This window comes from Equus caballus, chromosome 6, assembly GCF_041296265.1.
Source record: "Equus caballus isolate H_3958 breed thoroughbred chromosome 6, TB-T2T, whole genome shotgun sequence".
In the NCBI taxonomy this organism is placed as follows: Eukaryota; Metazoa; Chordata; class Mammalia; order Perissodactyla; family Equidae; genus Equus; species Equus caballus.
The window spans coordinates 77,019,581-77,040,771 of NC_091689.1; the positions used below are offsets into that span (position 1 = coordinate 77,019,581).

Consider the following 21,191-nt stretch of genomic DNA (forward strand, 5'->3'; position numbering starts at 1 on the left):
ACTAAGGGGCTTTGGGGAGAAGCAGCAGCAAAAAAGAAAAAGATTGCCAACAGGTGTTAGCTCAGGGCCAATCTTTAAAAAAAAAAATGTTGTCTTGGTTGTAACTTGCACTACTTCTGTGGAAGGACTTGTTGGTTTATAGCAAAGGCACATTTTTAGGCGTATATACTTGTAAGTATAGGCACTCACTTATAAATACCTACTTATCTGAAAGTATATAGAAGAGACACTCTAATGGGCATAACACTGAAATAAAAGGATACAAAATTTAGGAGTAAGTATTGTTCAATCCCTAAATGTCTGCGTGACATTTCCTGGAGCTTTAAACTTGAGTACCAAAATCATAAATTATGCTACTCTATTGTGAGAATATTTCATGTGAGGCTTCTTTGATTTCATAATGAACACACACTGATAAAATTCATATAGCTGAAGTTTGCTTTACCTCAAATTTTCTCTGGTTTTTTTTTTTAGTTAAGGATAACTCTCAGGTCTCAAATTTTATCAAAATTGAATATTTTGCTCAATAAAACTAAACCTTTAAAGTATAAAATGTTCATTATACTTTGAAAAAAGTTCAGATTATTAGCAATCATTATTTGCTAGCTTTCCATTTAAGTACCAAGTATCACATGATTAGTGGGTATATTTTCAGACAAAATAAGGTACCTCCACTTCAGCTGTTATAAGCTAATTTTTCTTAGAAGTACTTTATACCTTGAATTGGTTTGAAGGGCCTCAACATAATTCTGGTTTTCCAGCTTTAAAAATGAAGGTGATCTCTGCTGATTTGGTATAATTCATCTCCTTCAGGCCTTGATTTTCCCAGGGCAGCATTTCACAAACTGCCCCATAAGAATAGGTTTGGGAGGTGGGGATTTCCAGAAGGATCTGTGAATCTGAGAAAAGCTGCATATTGTATCCTACTTAGAGATTCACTATGCACATTACCTTATTAAGTGCTCTTAGCTAAAGAAAACCACTTAATCCAGTGTTTCTCCAAGTTAATTGACCATGGAATCCTTTTTGATAGAGTATCTATTAAGATCTTGAGGAGCAAATATTTTTTGGACCAGTTTTGGAAGCACTACTCTAGTACAAGATGAAACCCACTACTTCCTTAGTTAACTGTTAAATGATCACTGGAGGGGAGGTGTAAAAAGTACTAAAATAGAAGTGGTAGTGAATTAAAGGAAAAATTTGAGGATGAAGGAAGGATGCCAGTTAGTTTTTAAAAAGGGAGAGAATAGGTTTGAAAAGATGGCTAGCTATAAATTGAAATTATGGAATCAAAGGGGCTTGACATACACTATATTAGTTCTCTTATAAAGAATTTATCTTGTCATGTGATAGAGAAAAAAGACAGCAGCATTAGAAATTATATTGATAAGAGAGTTAAATACTAAATTGATGAAGTTATTAACATTAACCTTATTTGCCATTTTGTAAGGAAATGTTATCCATTCTGTACATTTATATTATTTTTATATATATTTGTGTTTGATGCTTTTGTTTGTAATGTTCCTGATTCATTCAGAAGCAGACTGCATAGGAAGAAAAAGTTATTTAAACTCTTAACTTTCATTAGACTTCTAGTTTACACACAAATGTTACTTAATCCCTACAGTTGGTGTTTTCAGTAATTTCATCTTTTTTTCAGGTGAGGAAACTGGCTTAAAAAGGTTATGACTTGCCTAATACCATACAACTAGTTATTTAAGAAGCTGGTACTTGGAGCCTAGATCTTTATATTATAATAAATTATCTAATTATGAGTAAACAGCTGAAATTGGTAGTGGACATAAGAAGGGAAAACTTTGCTCTAACCAGAGAATTTCCTCTAAGTCTTTCAGGCTGTTAGAAGCCTGCCTTCTGGTTTTCTTGATTTCTTCTGCCAGAATGGAGGTGATGGAAGGTGAGATGAAGGCAGTAAACTATAGAGATAAGAGCACTAGAGTGCTCTAAAGTTAAACAAGTTGAGGCCCTGATTCTATCACTTAACTAGTTTTGACCTTGGGCAAATTAGTTAACTTCTTTAATCCTCGGTTTTCTAACTTGTTAAATGGTTTTAGTAGTACTGACCTCATAGTAAGTGTTTCATAATTGGTAACTAGTATCATTATCATCATTAATTGTATTAAGTGAGAGGATTCCGTTCGAATTGAGTTACTTTGTCAGAGGCACAGAAATCTTTGCCTCTTCCTCTGGCGTGAGGGAAAATGATCTTACCTCCTAATTTACGTGATAGCAAAGAGCAATGATCTATGATTAGAAGGCGTAAGTGCAAGGGCCTTGGGTTAGTGGAGAAACCTTAGATTACTAGTACTTAGGGTTTACATTTTATATTATTAATAAAATAGAAATATCATCCTAATATGAAGATCAACAGAGGTAATAGATGTTAAATACTATTTATAATATAGAGAGGGCCATGAAAATAAAAGCTATTTCAAAAAAGATTTATTGAATGCCTGATATCGCATATCTTTGTGAAAGAACACTGTTAAGCTCTGAGTCACCACAAAGGATATACAATTACAATCTTCTATATACTGTTATACAATTTATATTTATAAATATAAATTGTACACTTTTTTTTCTCTACAAAATATAGCTTTTGTCTTTCTAGTTCATCACCAGTGAATAATAAAGATAATAAACCAAGTTCATTTGATCCTTTTGGTTACTTAAATAAGAAGAATCTAGCCTGAAGTAAAGAATCCTTGAGAAAGCTGCATAGTAGGGAAATTGTGTGGATTAATCTGTATTATATGGTAACTGTACTCTTTGAACCAAATCTTGGGATACATATTCTGATAGAGTATGACAATATGATTTAATATTTGAAATCAGTATTGTCCTAGAAAATATGGAAGATGTAATCACTGTAAGTATAGGCGATATTAGCAGGGATAGTACTTCTCACATTTTTTTTTTTGCTGAGCTAACATCCATTGCCACTCCTCCTCTTTTTTTGGCTTGAGGAAGATAAGCCCTGAGCTAACATCTACCAGTCATCCTCCACTTTGTATGTGGATCTGCGCCTAGGATCCGAACCTGGGCCACCAAAGTGGAGTGCACGGAAGTTTAACCACTCAATCACAGGGCCCACCCCTCAGATCTTTTATTCCATAGGACACGGACAAGTTTGGAGTAAGAGAGTAGCTATGTTCAGGGAAAGACTTCTTCCATAAGGGAGAAAAAGGGAATGATAGAGAGTAGACAGCAATTTTTCCAAAAGGAGGTAGTAATGCCTTTAATTTGTATAGTACTTAAGAGTTTAGCAAATGATTTTTTTTCATATATGGTCTCATTTAATTCTTACAGCACTTTGAAGTAGTCAGAGTACTCCTAGCAGTATTCCTTGCTGGGGAATTTAAACTTAATTTTTAAAAAGATATACAAAGTTTGTTTATAAGCCTGTAATTATAGCAAAGAGTTTTGTATAGATTCTATTCCTGGTCCACATAGCATTCACATAATGTAATTTTAATAGCCTTTCTATAATGCTTTTTGCCAATATTTACTTTTTAAAATTTTCAAGTTGCCTAGAGTTCATTTTTTCTCTCTTTAAACTAGAAATTTTTTAAATAGATAGACATAAGCCTAGGCTTTTAATATATATATCCTGGTTAAGCTTCAGAGTGATCATATGAAGATATAGATTATTATCCCCATTTTACCTATGCACACATAGTTATGTAACTTTTAAGTGACAAAGCTAGAATTTAAAACAAGATTTAATTTACTCCAAAGTTTCCTATTCTTGTTTCTTCACCCTGCCTATTAGAATTTATTTTCATACACCTTGTTTTTCTAATTCAATCAAGCATTTATAGCATACACTCAACATTTAGATTTGTAAGTTTAGAGAGAGTTTGTGTCTTTGATTCTATAGCATTACTTTATTAGATACCATTGAATATATTAATGTAATATTAGCAGTTACTGCTTTTTATGCATAACACCATGTGCTTTAGCTCAGTTCACAGTCTCCTTTACAACAATGCTGTCAGGTGGATATTATCTCTGTTTTACATATAAAGAAACTGAGGATGAGATAAGTTAAATTATGTACCTCAAAGTCATATACCTAGTAAACGACAGCACTGGAATTCAAATCTAGGTTTGATTTCATAACCCATACTTATACTGTATTTAAGCATATTCTTATAGCCCCAATCTGTCTGTATTTTAATAGAGAAATTTATGAAATCTTTCAGAAGATAAACTACATGAAAATTTTTGACTTTTTTCTCTCAGCAGTGTCTTCTTGGGTAATATTTTAAAAGTAGTTCTCCAAATAATTGTAAATGATTACCTTTTTTTGTTGAAGTATAATTGATATACAACATGATATTAGTTTCAGGTATACAGTAAGATTTGATATATGTATACATTGCCAAATGATCACCACAATATGTCTAGTTAACATCCATCACTGTACATAGTTAACAGAATTTTTTTTCTTGTGCTGAGAACTTAAAGATCTCCTCTCTTAGCAACTTTCAAATATGCAGTAGTGCAGCATTGTTAACTACAGTTGCCATACTGTACATTATATCCCCGTGACTGACTTATTTTATGACCAGAAGTTTCTACCTTTTGACTCTATTTACCCATTTTGCCCACCCCCTACCTCCTGCCTCTGGCAACCACCAATCTGTTCTCTGTATCTATGAGGTTGTGTTTTTAGTTTTGTTTTTTTTTGAGATTCCACATGTAAGTGAAATCATACGGTGTTTGTCTTTCTCTGTCTGACTTATTTCACTTAGTGTAAGCCCTTGAGGTCCATCCATGTTGTTGCAGATGGCAAGGTTTCATTCTTTTTTATGGCTGAATAATATTCCATTGTGTATATATGTCCACAATTTCTTTATCCATTCACTCACTGATGGACACTTAGGTTGTTTCCATATCTTGACTGTTGTAAATAATGCTTCAGTAAACATGGGGTGCAAATATCTCTTTGAGTTAGTGTTTTCATTTTCTTTGGCTAAATACTCAGAAGTGGAATTACTGGATCATATGGTAGTTCTATTCTTAATTTTTTGAGCAACCTCCATAATGTTTTCCATAGTGGCTGCACCAATTTACAGTCCCACCAACTGTGCACAGGTTGAAAAGTCCCTTTTCTCCACATCCTTGCCAACACTTGTTATTTCTTGTCTTTTTGATAATAGTCGTTCTAACAGCTGTGAGTTGATATCTCATTGTGGTTTTGATTTGCATTTCCCTGGTAATTAATGATGTTGAACATCTTTTCATGTACCTGTTGGCCATCTGGATGTCTTCTGTGGAAAAATGTGTATTCAGATCCTCTGCCCATTTTTTGATCAGATGTTTAAAAAACAAAAACTTTTTCTGCTATTCAGTTGTATGAGTTCTTCTGGAGATTTACCCCTGATGAGATATGTGATTTACCAGTATTTTTTCCCACTCAAGTAGGTTGCCTTTTCGTTTTGTTGATGATTTCCTTTGCTGTGCAAAGCTTTTTAGTTTGATGTAGCCCCACCTCCTTTATTTTTGCTTTTGTTGCCTTTGCTTTTGGTGTCAAATCTAAAAAAACCATCACCAAGACCTGTCAAAGAGCTTACCACTTATGTTTTCTTCTAGGAGTTTTATGGTTTTGGGTCTTACATTCAAGTCTTTAATCCATTTTGAGTTAAATTGTGTGTATGGTGTAAGATAGTGGTGAGATATATATATATATATATATATATATACACACACACACACACACACACACACATACTTATTTATAAATACGTGCCAGGGAAACAAACCAGAATTTGATTAGGAAATTACGTATATGTACACACACACATACACATGTATTTCTTTCTTCCTTTCTTTCTTCCTCCCTCCCTCCCTCCCTCCCTACCTCCTTCCCTCCCTCCTTCCTTCTTTCCTTCCCTCCCTTCCTCCTTTCTTTCTTTTGCCCTGAGCTAACGTCCATGCTAATCTTCCTTTACTTTGTATGTGGGTCACTGCCACATCATGGTTGATGAGTGGTGTAGGTCCCTGCCCAGGATCTGAACCCACGATCACTGGGCCGCCGAAGTGGAGCGTGCTGAACTTAACCACTACGCTACAGGGCCAGCCCCAGGAAGTGAACTGTGTTTTGATTAAGAAAAAGGATTATAGTCCTTAGGACTTGGAACACTAGAACCTTCTCATATAAATCTTTTCATGTGTAATTTTTTTCTTCTTGATTAAGAGATATGAAAGAGCACTAAGTTCATTTACACTATATTTTAATGCCACCTTAAGTTTCAGTTTCTTCATCTGTAAAATATTAGTGGACAACATGCGACTGTTTTATAAGACAGGTAGAACACATCCTCCTTACTCAGATAAATGCCCCTGGGAGTCGTGGTGCAAGGTTAGTCTTTTGTTTTGCCTAGTGGAAGGCTGGTGCATTTTAGATTATTTTTAAGTTAGGACGTGGCGTCTCAGGCTGGTTCCTCGGATTTATAGCCCTTCCACTGGGCCAATAATTCTTTATCTCTTGTGGTTGACTTCTAATATAACAGCATTGTTGTCAAAGGATGTGGTCTGTGTGATCCTAGTTTTTTGATATTTGTTGACACTTTCTTTATGGCCTAGTATGTGGTCAATTTTTATAAATATTCCCATTGTGCTTGAGAAGAATGTGTATTCTCTAAATATGTTTATTAGATTAAGCTTGATAATTGTCTTACTCTTTTATATCTTTATTAAGTTTTTTTGTCTGCCTGAACTATCAATAAAAGAGAGGTGTTAAAATCTCCCTCTACAGTGGTAGACTTGTAAATATCTCTATAAATTTTTAAATTCTAACAAGCTTTGCTTTAAATACTTTGAGGATAATTTATTAGTGCATACAAATTTAGAATTGTTATATCTTTCTGGTAAATTGAACCCTTTTATCATTATTTAGTGACCCTCCTTAAACCAAATAATACTTGATTTAAACCTATTTTGTCTCACTGATACAGCAACTCCCAGTTTATGTGATTAGAATATAACTGGTATAACATTTGAACCTTTCTCTATACTTAAAAATTAGTAATCTTATAAATAACGTATCTTTCTATTTTGTTTTTTAATCCAGTCATTTTCTGGCTATAAACTCTTGATTTAATTAGTATTCATTTTTATTATTTATGATTACTGGTATATTAAGACTTGTTTTTACCACCTTACTTTAAATTGTTTTTCCTGCTTTTTCTATATGACTTTTTTTTAATACATTAATGTCTGTTTTGGCTTATTTTTTATTCCATTTACAAACACACCTGGCTTAGAAATTGTACGCTCTATTTCTCTTATGTTTAGCAGCTTTCCTGGAAATGTTGCCATATGTGTTAACAGAGTTTTAAGTTATAGCTTATCTGCTCTTGAACAATAAAAGGACCTTAGCACACTTTCACTCTGATTATCTACATTCAGATCTTTGATTATGGTTTTGGTTTTATGGATCTTAATGCTGTTATTCTTGGACAATTCTCTTTTCTTGAAAAGACATTATTATTGTCTTTATTTTATATCAACAATGTGGGTTTTGGGTGAAATATTTAGTTATTTGAGCAAACATTTGTCAATAAACATTTTACAAACAGAAAAGTATAGAAAGCATAAGTGTACAACTCAGTGAATTATTAGGTATAACCATCACCCAGGGGTCTCCATTTAGTTTTTATTTAACATTGAATGTTTTTTATATTCATTTGCAACTTTACCAGTTTACTTCTTCATCATTTATTTGGCCCTCTGAGACTTTCCTTCTGGTATTGTATTCCTTCTTGCAGTACATTCTTTAGCGTTTCCTCTAGCATAGATCTTTTGGTGATAAACTATTTTTGTTTGTCTGAAAATCCTTTTCTTCCATTGGTGTTCTTGAAAGGTAGTTTTGCTGAGGACATGACTTTCTATGACAGGTTTTGTCTAATAGAACTTTGGTGATATTATCCCACTATCTTCTGCCTTAAGTTTTTGGTGGTGAGTCAGCTTCAGTCTGGTTGTCATTCCTTTGTCGGTGATCTGCATATTTTCTTTGACTGCTTTGAAGATTTTTCTCTTTCTCTTTGGCTTTGTGCAGTTTTATTACAGTGTACTTGGTGTACATTTCTTTTTATTTATTCTGCTGGATACATGTTTTTTTCTTGTGTCATTTGGGTATTTCCTCAGCTCTGGAAAATTTATAGCCATTATTTTTTCAAATCTCTTTTTGCCATATTTATTCCATCCTTTGAGGACTCTAATGGCATATGTAAGGCTTAGACTTATATGTGTATTAGACTCTATTATTATATCTTTCTTGTTGCTTGCTCAATTTTCTAACTCTGTATTTTATTTATTTTCTAACTGTTTATTTTCTATTTTATGTCTGATGAGTTGGTTATTCTTTATGCTGTCTAGCACTCATGGTGGTTTGTTTCCACGTGTGTTTGGTGATCTTTGCTTATGACATCATCATCATTATTATTATTTTATTTTATTATTTAGAAAACCTGGGTGCCTAAACTGAGGCATGTTCTTGTAAAAGGATTTATGTTGGATTACTACTAACCTGGGACTACTTCAGCTATCTTTCAGAGTTCCTAACTTAATATTGTGGCTTCTTAAGAAATCTTAACTCACCTCAACATTAAAAATCATGGTATTTCAGCCTTGAAGTAATTCTTAGACGTTTCAAAATATTAAATATGTCACACAAGGTATGATACTTGAACCAACAATGTGTAAAACCACAGAAATGATTTGTACAGATGTGAATATCTTGGAATTTAAATGAATTTTTACCATTTCAAAACTTTATGCATTTTCTCTTGACAACTAGATTACATTTAAGTGTAAAAAAGCAGTCTTATTTATTACCATTTTATTAAAACAACACTGACATGATTTGTACTGAGTGGTCACAATTGATCAGATTTACTATTTTCACTATTCAACAGTGATTTGAGATCAAGAAGCATATTGTTGAGTCACTGTAGAAAAAGTTTGGCAGTTCCTCAGCAAGTTAAACATACAACTACCCTATAATCCAGCAATCCCATTCATAAGTAGTACCCATAAGAATTGAAAACATGTATGCATAACAGCCAAAATATAGAAGTAACCCAAATGTCCATCAGCTGTTGAATGGGTAAACAAAATGTGGTATAATCATATAATGGAATATTACTTGGTCATAAAAAAGGAGTGTACTGATAACACGCTACAACATGGATGAACCTCGAAAATATTGTGTTAACTAAAAGAAGCCAAACTCAAAAGGTCGCACATTGTATGATTTGATTTATATGAAGTATCCAGAATAGGCAAATCCATAGGGACAGAAAGCAGATTAGCGGTTAAGGGGCAGGGGTAAAGGGGAAATGGGAGTAATTGTTTAATAAGTACAGACTTTCCTTTTGGGGATTTGAAAATATTTTGGAACTAGATAGAGGTTAGAGTGCACAGCATTGTGAGTGTTCTAAACACCACTGAATTGTACGCTTAAAAATGGTCAATTTTATGTTATGTGAATTTTATCTTAATAATATTATTTTAAAGCATGTTGTTAGTTTCTAATTGATCCTATGAAAGAAAGCAGATTGTGGAATTGAATTCGTGTGTAGCCTCCTTGTTGCACTTGAGGGTAATGTTCCATTAAAACTGCTTTCAGCTTAATAAACAAACTGAATCAATCTTATCCTTTAACCTGGATTTTTAATAATAAATACAATTGAAATTTGTTGAGCATTTCTCTTTCATACATAGTTCTGTATGTATGCTGAGTTGATTTATACTTTCTGCCTCAGTGGTTTTGTCCAACTCTAAAGTGAGATATCTACAGAGGTGCATGTGGGATAGTAGTTGCTCTTCCAAATCATGTGTCACCGATATTATATGATGCTATACAATATCACTTGATAGAGAGATTTTTGCCAATAGTTTCTTCTGCTTTTTCCTCCAGTCATAACATTTGTCAAGAGGTTTGTGCTTCCTATATGAGCTTCTTAGCAATTGAGTAAATTGTGCCTGTTTTCTCTGGTGGTGAGGAGTATCACTTAAAAGGGTGCCTCTTTAATCTTGGTGTCTCCTGTTTTTTTTGACAAAATTTGCCACTTTCCATCTGGAAAGGATTTGCTGGGGAGTGGAGAGTTGCGTGGAAATTCAATTGGTTTAACAAAGAGGTCACTATTTTGTTTGAAAGTGACTTAAGGCTTCAGCAGCTTTATATCACCATTTGTTAAAGTCTTCTTATTGACCGCACAGTGGGCTCTAGGGGCATATGGATAGTCAGTTAAATATGATCTAATGTAGAAAATGATCATACCTTTTGCACTTTTTTTGGATGGGATTGAAATCATCACGCTTACAGATTTGCTTAACTCAAGAGTATTGATATTTTCTATCACTGGAGTCACTCCCTATCAACATTAATTATCTTAATCTGCATGGTAGAGTTTAGACTGTTTTCATCAACATTTTTACACTTCAGTGAATAATGTTTTAGATGCCCATTTAATTTTGTGAATTGGGTATATGATGAAATAGAATAGAAATAATTAATAAGTACAAGTTTAACTAAGTAACCAGTAATTTTTAAACTCTGAACATAGTCAAAATGAACTGAATGTTAGTCCTTGTAACATGTGTTCAACTTTTAAGAACATAGAATATAATAGGATTGCTGTGAAAGTTATAATTGTACATTTCAAATTTGTGACATATATGTACATAACTGCTTTTACCTCTCAAACTGCTAACAGCTTGTGGATCACTTGATAAATTCCAGGAACTGACAGTGATCCATCCTGGGCACTCTAGTGCCTTAGTTCATTGTTTTCCAACTTTAATCATTCACATAGCCCTTTTGACAATATTTTTCATTTTCCATATTTTGCAATTAGGATTAGATTTGGATTCAAATAATAGAGACCTCAAACAACAGTGACCTAAATAATATAGAAGTTTATTTTACCATCACCTAGAAGTCTGGAAGTCGGTGAGAAAGGGCTAGTGTAGTAGCTCTGTGAAAGTATTCAGGGATCCAGCCTCCTTTTATTTCATTACTCTACCATGCATGGCCTCCATTGCCGAGGCCACCTTACAAACCTAGATGGCTTCTTTACTTTCAGCCATCATCTGGATTCTAACCAGCAGGAAGGAGAAAGGAATGAAGAAGAGGAGGGCTGAGAGGGTGAATGCCAGCTATCTTTTAAGGAAAGTTCCTGGAACTGCCATAGGTAACTTTGTTTAGATCTTACGTTGTCCAGAATTTAGGCACATGGCCACACCAAGATTTGAGGAGCTTGTGAAATGTACGTATTTTGGTGGCATGTGCCCCGTGAAAATTTGAGGGTTTTATTACTGTGGAAGAATCATCTGCTTTACTCTATCACCTCTACTCTTACTGTGGCTTACTGTTTTTCTTTAAGTTAGATCTCTTATTACTTAAATAACTGTATTTAAAACATAAATAATACATTATCACATAAATAATAACACCAGAAAAAGCAGAGAACTTTAAAAATCAGTAGAGTGAAAAGGCAATAATGAGCCCATTTTCTAAGTATTTGCTCTTTGTTAAAAAGGGAGATTAGAGTTAGAGAGGTACTAAAGAAATAGAAGCATCAAACTGGGATTTTTTTTTTTTACATTTTATTTTATTTATTTTTGTGTGTGTTATGGAAGATTGGCCCTGACCTAACATCTCCTGCCAATCCTCCTCGTTTTGCTTGAGGAAGATTGTTACTGAGCTAATATCTGTGCCAACCTTCCTCTATTTTATGTGGGATGCCGCCACAGTGTGGCTTGACCAGTGGTGCTAGATCTGCGCCCGGGATCTGAATGTGCCATCCCCAGGCGCCCGAAGTGGAGTGCACAAACTTAACCACTACGCCACTGGGCTGGCCCCTGGGATTTTCTTGTTGATATAGTAAGGATTGAAACTAAAGAGAGCAAATTTTATCACTATGTGAGTCAGTATAATTTCTTCCCATGGCCTTCTACCATTTTCAAATTATTTCTTATTCTTCCTTCCCATTTTGTGAAGTGCTGCCCTAGTGCGTGTGTGTGCATGTGCACAAGTGTGGGTGTGTTTATCTATCTAGTAATATTGGCAGATCTACAATTTTACTGTTTAATGCAAAGTTCCTCTAGAATGAAGCAACTTAAATATATTTCTAAAAGGTTTTGAAGTTTAGCATTTTGGTAGTTTATGAAAAAATTCTTTAGACTTCCAGTATTGAAAAACCATTTATATTTTGCTGATAACTCAATTTTCTCAAGACTTTTATGAGTTTTTTCATTTGAAAATGAAAATATTCATATTTTTGTATGCTATATTTTTATGTTTTATTTTATTGCTGGTCACTCTTACTAACCACATTGCTTGGTAATCTTAAGGAAGAAAAAAGAATTATGTCTATAAGTGGGTTGTAGAAGAACGTTGTCATTGTGTTTCTGTAACTAATGGTCTATCTAATTTTATCATTTTGTATCTTGATTTTAAAAGCATAAAGACAAGGATATCAATAATATGAGGCAATCAAAGCTCAAAATATACTAGAAAATATGATCTAGCATAATAATAATAGGTAGTATGTTTAATTAAATTGCAACTGGATCATCATTACCTGTTCAGCCTCAAAGAAAGTTTTAGCAAAAGAAATTCAATACTTTGTTTCTAATTGTATGCTTTATTCTTAGGTGATAGATTACACTGACAATATTCTGTTTATAGTAGTATTTATAGATTTCTATATAGTGTTTATAGCCAATGGAGAATAAAAATACCAGAATTTCTCAGGACCTTTTTCTTTTGTTTGTAGGGGGGTTAAATTTAGATCCCCCAGGGTTGGTGTGTTGTCTAACTTGGGGAGAACTTAAAATGTTACAGAGTTTGGAAGGATCCAAAGGGGATCAAAGTTTGGATAATAGACCATATGAGGAAAAACTAAAGAAGTGGAGATGTTTAAATCTAGAAAATAAACTTAAAACCTGATATGCATACTTAGCTAACATTTATTGAATTCGCACGGTGTGCTCAGAATATTACTGCCCTCCCCTGTTGTTACCACAGAGTGTCAATAGGATATAAAATTTCATGGAAATAATATAGACTAGAGAAATTGCTGACTGGAAGAATTCAATTTAGTTGAGTTAACATTATCCCCCACTGAGGGCCAATCGCCATACCTGTTTTGGAGCGGTGAATAAGACAGACATTGCAAAAGAGGTGAAATCAAGGTAATTCCTTCTGTTTTTCTCCTGTCTTATGGTTCTGTAACTTTTTTATTTATTTTTTGGTATAATGCCAGTTCAACTTGTCACGTTCTTTCAGGTTAAAAAAAACATTGGAATTTTGATTTGGATTAAATTTGGGATTTAATCCCAAAATTCTTGTCTTCTTTCTCCTAATTTTCATACAGTTGAACATAAGATAATATTGTTATGTAATCCATTTCTTATATCCAGAATAGTATGACTGGCAAGAATTGGTGGAAATTTATAAATAAAATAATTACTAAACCTAAAATAATTAGTTTCTGGTTCTCAGATAATGTTTTTACTTTTGAATTGTCTAGTCTCTGGATGTTGAATTTTAAATTTGTAGTTCTTTTCTTTTCTTTTCCTTTTGTGAGGGAGATTGGCCCTGAGCTAACACCTGTTGCCAGTCTTCCTCTATTTTATGTGGGATGCCACTACAGCATGGCTTGACGAGCAGTGCTACCTCTGCGCCTGGGATCCGAACCTGTGAACCCAGGGCCGCTGAAGTGGAGCACGCAAACTTAACCACCACGCCACGGGGCCAGACCCTGCAGTTATTTTCTTAGAGCAGAGTGAAAATTTAATTCCCTTGCCTCTGCTTTCCATTGTTTCTAGTGAGTATTTGAATGTCTTTCTTATCTTGCTCCTTGAAGAAAATCTGTCTTACTTTTCTTCTTAATTCCCCTAATAATTCTTTTTGTCTTTGGTTTTCAGTACTCTTACCTGTGATAAGCAAGTGTGAATTTTTTTTAATACTGTCCGTGTTTTATAATCCCAGTATCTGGAGCTCATTTGAGTGTGTTTTTACTGTCTTTTGTTTTTGCTGGTTCTTGTGATTGTTGCCTCCTGATTTTTCTGGTTGTCTCTTGATTGTAGTAGTAAAAAGTTGCATATGTGCATTTTAGTGGTTTCTTTTGTCAAACACTACTCTAATTTTGAGACATTGTGGATTGATTTACTGTCTGACTGTATAGCGGTGTGTACACAGTTTTCAACAGGGTATAGTCTGTTCTAATTATTTTGCAGTTCTTCAATAAATTTTTCTCATAGTTCATAACTTCTTGTAAGGAAACATTTGGATTTAATTGTTTTTTACTATTTTGAAGCAAAGTAATCAATAATTGATACTGTTTTTTATATGTGTAAATATAGCCTGTTTTTAAAGATTAAAGTACATACTCATTTGAATAAGATAAAAAGATTTAGAATAGCATATAGTATGTTTGTCCTTTAAAACTCAAGAATTTATACCTATAAAAATCTAATCATCTGTGTGAAATCAAAGACACAATTACTCTTTGCCACTGTGGATAGGAGTCAATGTATAAATGTTTCATTTAGTAACTTAACAATCAGCTGTTTGGAAATGAGTGTGAAGCTTCTGATAGAAATGTCATAATCCCTAGGCTATCCTCCAGTGCTTACTTAGTGACTCATTGTGGCAAAATTTCAGCTTCACATAATATTCTGCCTAAGGGAAAAAGTATTTTAAGTTCCTTCTGCAGTAGCTAGCACACACATACATCTCTTCCTCCCTTCCTTCTTTATGGGGTGTTTTGTTTGTTTTCTGGTTTTTTTCTTTTTGTCTTGTTTGTTTTGTTTGTTGAATGGATTGGGCAAAAAATACTTCTGGGAAGCAGCATCTTGTTAAATTCTGCATAAAAGAATATATAGTCATTTTCTAGATGGTATGATTTGGTTACGTGCTTTTATTTCCATTGGAGGCAGGCCTCTGGACTCTTAAGTCCCCATTGCCTTTGTTTAGAAAGGATATTCATGAGTCAAATATTCCCTGAGAATTTCCCAATTTATTGGAAATTCTTAATGTTTACTTTTATTGTTGATTTAGTTCAGTGTTTCTCCGTGGTAGCACTCTTGACATGTGGGATGGTAGAGATCTTTGTCTCTGCGTTGTAGCAGGTTTAGAATCCCTGGCTCCTGCCTCCTAATTACCAGTAGTGCTCTCCTAGTCATTGTAACAAACAAAAATGGCCCTACTTTTCCAGGTTACACCTGTCATGGTACTGTCCTCAACTGAGAATCACTGAATTAGGTCAGCAACTCTCTTAGAATAGCTTTTTACCACTTCACAAAACTTTTAATTCTGAGATTTAGAAGAGTTAATCTAGACATGTTTATTGCTTTTCAGCACTGCATGCCTATTCACCTTTGATTCTAATTTGTTCTGATTCATTATATAGTAATTTGTGTCAGTAAACAACTGAAAATATTTCATCTTAAGGCAGTAGTTTTCAGACTGCTGTGTGGAGCTGCTAAGTGTTTGGCAAAGGTACCTCAGGCCACAGGAGAGATGGTATTAGAACAGGAGTGGGTAGGATTCTCCCGTAGGTGCAGTTTCCTTTTACCTGTTTATAAATTGTGCTTTCAGGCAAGAAAGAGTTCTCCTGCTCAAGTTATATCATCTTTCCGCTGCCTTAACAGGAAGAAATGATTAAAAATAAGAAACATGTGTTAGTGACAAAAATATCCATGAGTTTTTTGACATATAAGTTGTAGATCACTAGGTAGTATAAAGAGTATTGATTGTCAGTACTTTTAGACAGTTTCCCAACAGTTGACTGCCTGGATGAGCTTCTCTGGTTGAGCTCTTTATGAGAGGAATCATCTCTTTTTCAGAGGACCGGCCAGTTCAGAGGAAAATTAAATCACTTAACCATCCATTTGAACTAAAACAATAAATTTGAAAATAATTTTTTTCTATTATACTTAGATAAGACAATTATTCCTAAGCCTGTTTGTTCATATTTGTTTCCATTGTAAATTTAATAATTTTATTAATTTAATAAGGTTTCCATTGTAAACTTTATCAAAACCATGGTGTTGGGTCTGGCACAGTGGCTTAGTGGTTAAGTGCTCATGCTCCACTTCAGCAGCCCAAGGTTCGCAGGTTCAGATCCTGGGCATGGACCTCCACACTGCTCATCAAGCTATGCTGTGGTGGCATCCCACATACAAAAAATAGAGGAAGATTGGCCTAGATGTTAGCTCAGGGACAATCTTCCTCAAGCAAGAATAAAAAAGAGGGAGATTGGCAGTGGATGTTAGCTTAGGGCCAATCTTCCTCACAAAAAACAAAGAAACAAAAAACCATGGTGTCTGTTGGAATGCCCAAGTCATCCAGAGGAAGTTCTGCATTGCAGCATCTTGATTCTTTGTGGGGCATACCTTTGTTGTATATTCTGAATAAGTGCAACAAAAAACTACCATCTATTTTTTTCCCAAAAACATAAATAGTGGCTATTTCCTAAATTCAAAACAGTTGCTCTCGGTGATTTCTACAGTGTGATTTAGGGAATTCTGATTATCCTCCTTAGTTCATTGCTAGCTGCTTAGATTCTGGGGGAATTCCTAATATGATGAGGTGTTTTTTAAAAGAAGTAAATGTAATAAAATGTATACTATTTAGGCAGTGGAATAATTACTGTCAATTAGTTATAGATCAGAGAGGGGGAAAAACAACTAAAGATGCACCAATTTTGTAAGATAGATAGACCAATAAAATGAAGCAAGCTCAAAGGTAAATTTTTTTTCTGGAAAGATTAATTCCTATAGATATTTAACTGACCATATAGCCTATGATTAATCTAGTGGTCCATATATATATTTATGAGGAGGTATATATATAAGGATACTTTTATTTGGATCCATTTGTACTACTTCGCTTTTAATTTTTTGATTACTACTTTTTTGTAATTATTGAGAAATGAAGAAAACATTTTACGTAAATGGCCTAGAATAGAACTGTTTGCTGTCTCTCTGTATTTTATGCATTTCGTAATAAAGTTTGAAAGAATACACCTACAGAGGCACAGGTGAGTGTGTAGTTTGCTGAAATAAGACTAATGAGAAGCTAGGCATATAGGTCAGCATAGAAATAGTAAACTTGGATTCATTCTCTGGTTAGCAACACTAGTCTTGAGGTCAGGTCTCAGAGAGCCAGGGCGAGTTGCAGCACCAGGGAGAGCTCCAAGTGTGCTCTTTGTTCTGATGGTGTTCTCCTAATGGGAGAGCGCATTTGTCCTGTGTACTCTAATTGGTTAAACAAGCTCAGCTCCCCTGAGGGTAGTAGATTTTTCTTCCTCATTTGACCAGAGCCTTCAGTTTCAGTGTCTGAGGTCAGAAAACAAAGTGCAGCTATTCGGTAATGAAATGAATTTATATATTATGGGTAGGACTGATTCTGAAAAGGAATTCCATAATATTCTGCCTGCTTAGCTATTGTTTTTGTCTTGAATAATTTAGCTTGATAATATTTACCCCATTTTCTCTCAGCTTTCCGGAGGACTTTTCGTCACACGTGCCATTCTTTTTCCCATAATAGTCTGAAACTTACTTTCTTACAATTTTCCACCCCTGTCCTTTTTTCTTATAATTTTTACATTCTACTAGGTTTTAAAACTGGATGAGTTCTTAGATTAAAGTAAATGTTATCTTTTGTAATCATTCAGAAATAAATCCAGACATTTATGAAGTGTATTTTAGTATAAGGATATGTTAATATTATATCTTGTGCACCCTCCATGTGCCAGTATCAAAGTTTCATCCAGAACTTTCATCCTGTAAAGGGTAATTTCTACCCACCATACAACCACCTAAAGTCTACTCTTCTCATGCAGTCACTGCTTTCCAGCTAACCACAGCACTCCTCTGCAGTCTCTAGATGACTCAGTTCATTTGTAATGAATTCTCTTGTATCCTCAGCCTTTTCTTGGAGGACTCTGCTCTTTCCTTCCTCAGTCTTCCTTTTCTTCCTCCTACTCCTTTCACCCCTCTGTCCTCTTTCATGCTTCTCAGTTCATTTCCTCTCTGCCAACCCTTTGCCCTTCTTATCCATCTCCTCTTTTCTCACTCTTCTTCCTCTTCTTCCCTTTATATCCTTCCTATTCCTCTTTCTGTCCCTCTTATCCTCTTCCTGTGTCCCCCAATCATCTTCCTTCCAATTTTAACTAAAATCTCTCTTTCTCCAAATAACACTGCTACTAACTGGGCACAATCTCAAGAAATGACCACGTTCTTTTTTTCTAAAAAAGCTCTTTTAAAGATTTATCACTTTGCTTAAATTCCTCGATTCCCACTCCTGCCTTCTGTACTTTTTTTAGATATCCTGTAAATAGACTAAGGAAATAGAAGCTGGCATATATGATTTCTTTGTAAACTACTTTTCCTAACACTTCAAAATGATCTATCTCTTAACTCATTTTCTTCTCACTCTGGATTCAGAAGGAATAACTTCTCTACCTGTGCTCTATCTACTTTTTCCTTGGTAAAATAAAAACAAAGCATGTTTACTGTAGAAAATTTAGTAATTATAAATAAAATTTTAAAATTGTATTTATTATTTTTTAGATCAGCACCTGAGCTAACATCTGTTGCCAATCTTTTCTTTTTCCTCTCCCCAAAGCCCCCCGGTACATAGTTGTGTGTTCTAGTTGTGGGTCCTTCTGGTTGTGCTGTGTGGGATGCCACCTCAGCATGGCTTGATGAGCGGTGCCATGTCTGCACCCAGGATCCAAACCGGTGAAACCCTGGGCTGCCAAAGTGGAGCCCGTGAACTTCACTACTTGGCCACGGGGCCAGCCCCTAAAACATTTAAAATCACGTACTTCTAATATTAATTACTCTCAACATGTTGTTGTATATGCTTTCAGACTGTTTCCTTTGCATATATTTCATTGTGAAATGTATATTTTAAATAAACAAATCATATTATCCATTGTGTTTTCTAATTTTTTTACTAGAGCGTCTCAAATATTCTTCCATGTTACTAAGTATTTTACGACACCATTTTTATGGGCTGCATAGAATTCTCTTGCATAATGAAACTTACTGTACCAGCTCTCTATTGGATAGTTAGGTTGTTTTTCATCCTAACAAATGGTGATGGACAGCTTGATTTTGGGGGATAAATCTTTGACTATATCTTTGAATACATTTTTGAATGTCGTATTTATTTCCTTAGGGTAACTTACTAGAGGAAAGATTTCTAAGATCAGATGAGACTCAAATTTTTAATGGTTTTAGTGCATATTGTCAAATTCCTCTCCAGAAAAGTTCTGTACCAGTGTATATTTCTACCCTGTATATGAGTTTCTGCTTACCTAAATCTTTGCTAAAAGTGGGTATTAGAAATATTTTGATTCATTTCATATTTTTAATTTGCATCTCATCAAATATTCCTTTGTTTTTAAAAAATCATATCATTTGCTCATTTTTAAAAAGTGGTCCTTCTCATAATGACTTGAAATAGTTTAAGATATATATGTATATACACACATGTATATATATAATATGTATACATATATGTATGTAAATATATATATGTATACATTTATATGTGTATATGTAAGCGAAATATTTTTCAAGGTCATGGTTTATCATTTAGCATTGTTATTTTTTGCCTTATAGAAGTTTTAAAATTTTTCTGGGGTAAATATATTATTCTTCCTCTGTGAGTGCTTCCCCTCATGCTGAGAAAGGCCTTCCCCACTCTAGTATTATAAATATATTAACTTGTATTTTCTTCTGGCTTTTTTTGTTTTTTTGAGGAAGATTAGCTCTGAGCTAACTACTGCCAGTCCTCTTTTTTGTTGAGGAACCCTGGCCCTGAGCTAACATCCGTACCCATCTTCCTCTACTTTATATGTGGGACGCCTACCACAGCATGGCGTGCCAAACAGTGCCATGTCCGCACCCAGGATCCGAACCAGCGGACCCTGGGCCTCTAAGAAGTGGAACGTGCGAACTTAACTGCTGCGCCACCCAGCCAGCCCCGATTTTTTTTTTGATTTACACTTAAATCTTTAACTCGTCTGGGAATTAATTTGGTCTGTATAGTATGAGGTAAAAATTTAACTTCATATTTTCTGATAATGAATTGATTGTCCCAGAATTAATTATTGAATATGCTATTTGTTTCCCCACACTTATTTGAAATGCTGCCTTTTTATGTTGGACAATGGCTTTCTCTGTTCTATTAATTCATCTCTTCATTCCGTTTTAGATATTGTACCTTTTAATGGGTTTGTTATTTATAATTAGCCTTTTTATTGAAGAAGTAATAAGCACTGTCTAAAAAAAGGAAAAATTTAAGTAACATAAAGGGTGAGAAAGTCTCATTGTGGAGGTCACCACTATTATAGTTTTTTATTTCATTCTAGAAGTATTTTGTTCATATGCAAGCATATAGCCGATCTTTTTTATTACATAGGTGGGAATATACTGTATACACCATTGTTCTGTACTCTTATTATAAATTAGCAAATATAGATATAACTTATTTTTTTACATAGTAATCCAATTTAAGAATCTAAAGCAATAACTTCCTATGTTTCAACATGTAGGGTTTTTTCCCCCATTTTTTTGTTGTCACAAACTAATGTTACACATCCTTATCCTATTTTTTGCCAACATGCAGTATAGGGTAAATGTCTAGAAATGGAATTATATTAGGTTGTAAACTGTGACTATTTGCAAACAACATAAATCAGTCCTGGCTAATTTCTGAAGAAAAGGAATTTACAGGAAGTCTGGAAACCAGGTCCCTCAACTTCCAATACTACTACAGTAACTTATTTTTGTTATTCCCTAAAAATTCAAAGTTTCATGCAAAGTCCCACTTGGATAAGACTGATTTGTATTTCCGTGTTGTAGCTGCCATGAAGTGGGTAGAAGACTTTTTCCACCCTTTTAGAGTCTTTAGTGAGGACAGACTCTGCTGTTCATCACTTTGGTGAGTTCCCCAAATAGTAGGGTTCTTGAATGCTAGATATCAGCAAACAAACATTTAATGCAATCCTCACTTTTGGCTGTTTACTATCTGTATACAACTCTTCTTACACATACACTTGAGGCAAACAATAAAAACCTAATAAATCAGAATGATTCCTCTCACACCTGTAAATGTGCTTATTATCCCTTCTCCA

General features: G+C 34.3%; 1 protein-coding gene across 4 annotated transcripts in view; it reads left to right on the forward strand.

Moving 5' to 3' along the window:
- Positions 1 to 21,191, forward strand: part of ARID2 (AT-rich interaction domain 2) — a 161,213-nt gene that overhangs the window by 44,964 nt on the left and 95,058 nt on the right. For 2 of the 4 annotated variants that reach the window (XM_070271289.1, XM_070271290.1), the window contains exon 4: positions 11,115 to 11,222. The exons of the other annotated variants lie outside the window; for them this stretch is intronic. The gene's annotated coding sequence lies outside the window, so the exon portion shown is untranslated. The remainder of the gene's footprint in view (positions 1 to 11,114; positions 11,223 to 21,191) is intronic. 4 annotated transcript variants of the gene reach the window in all.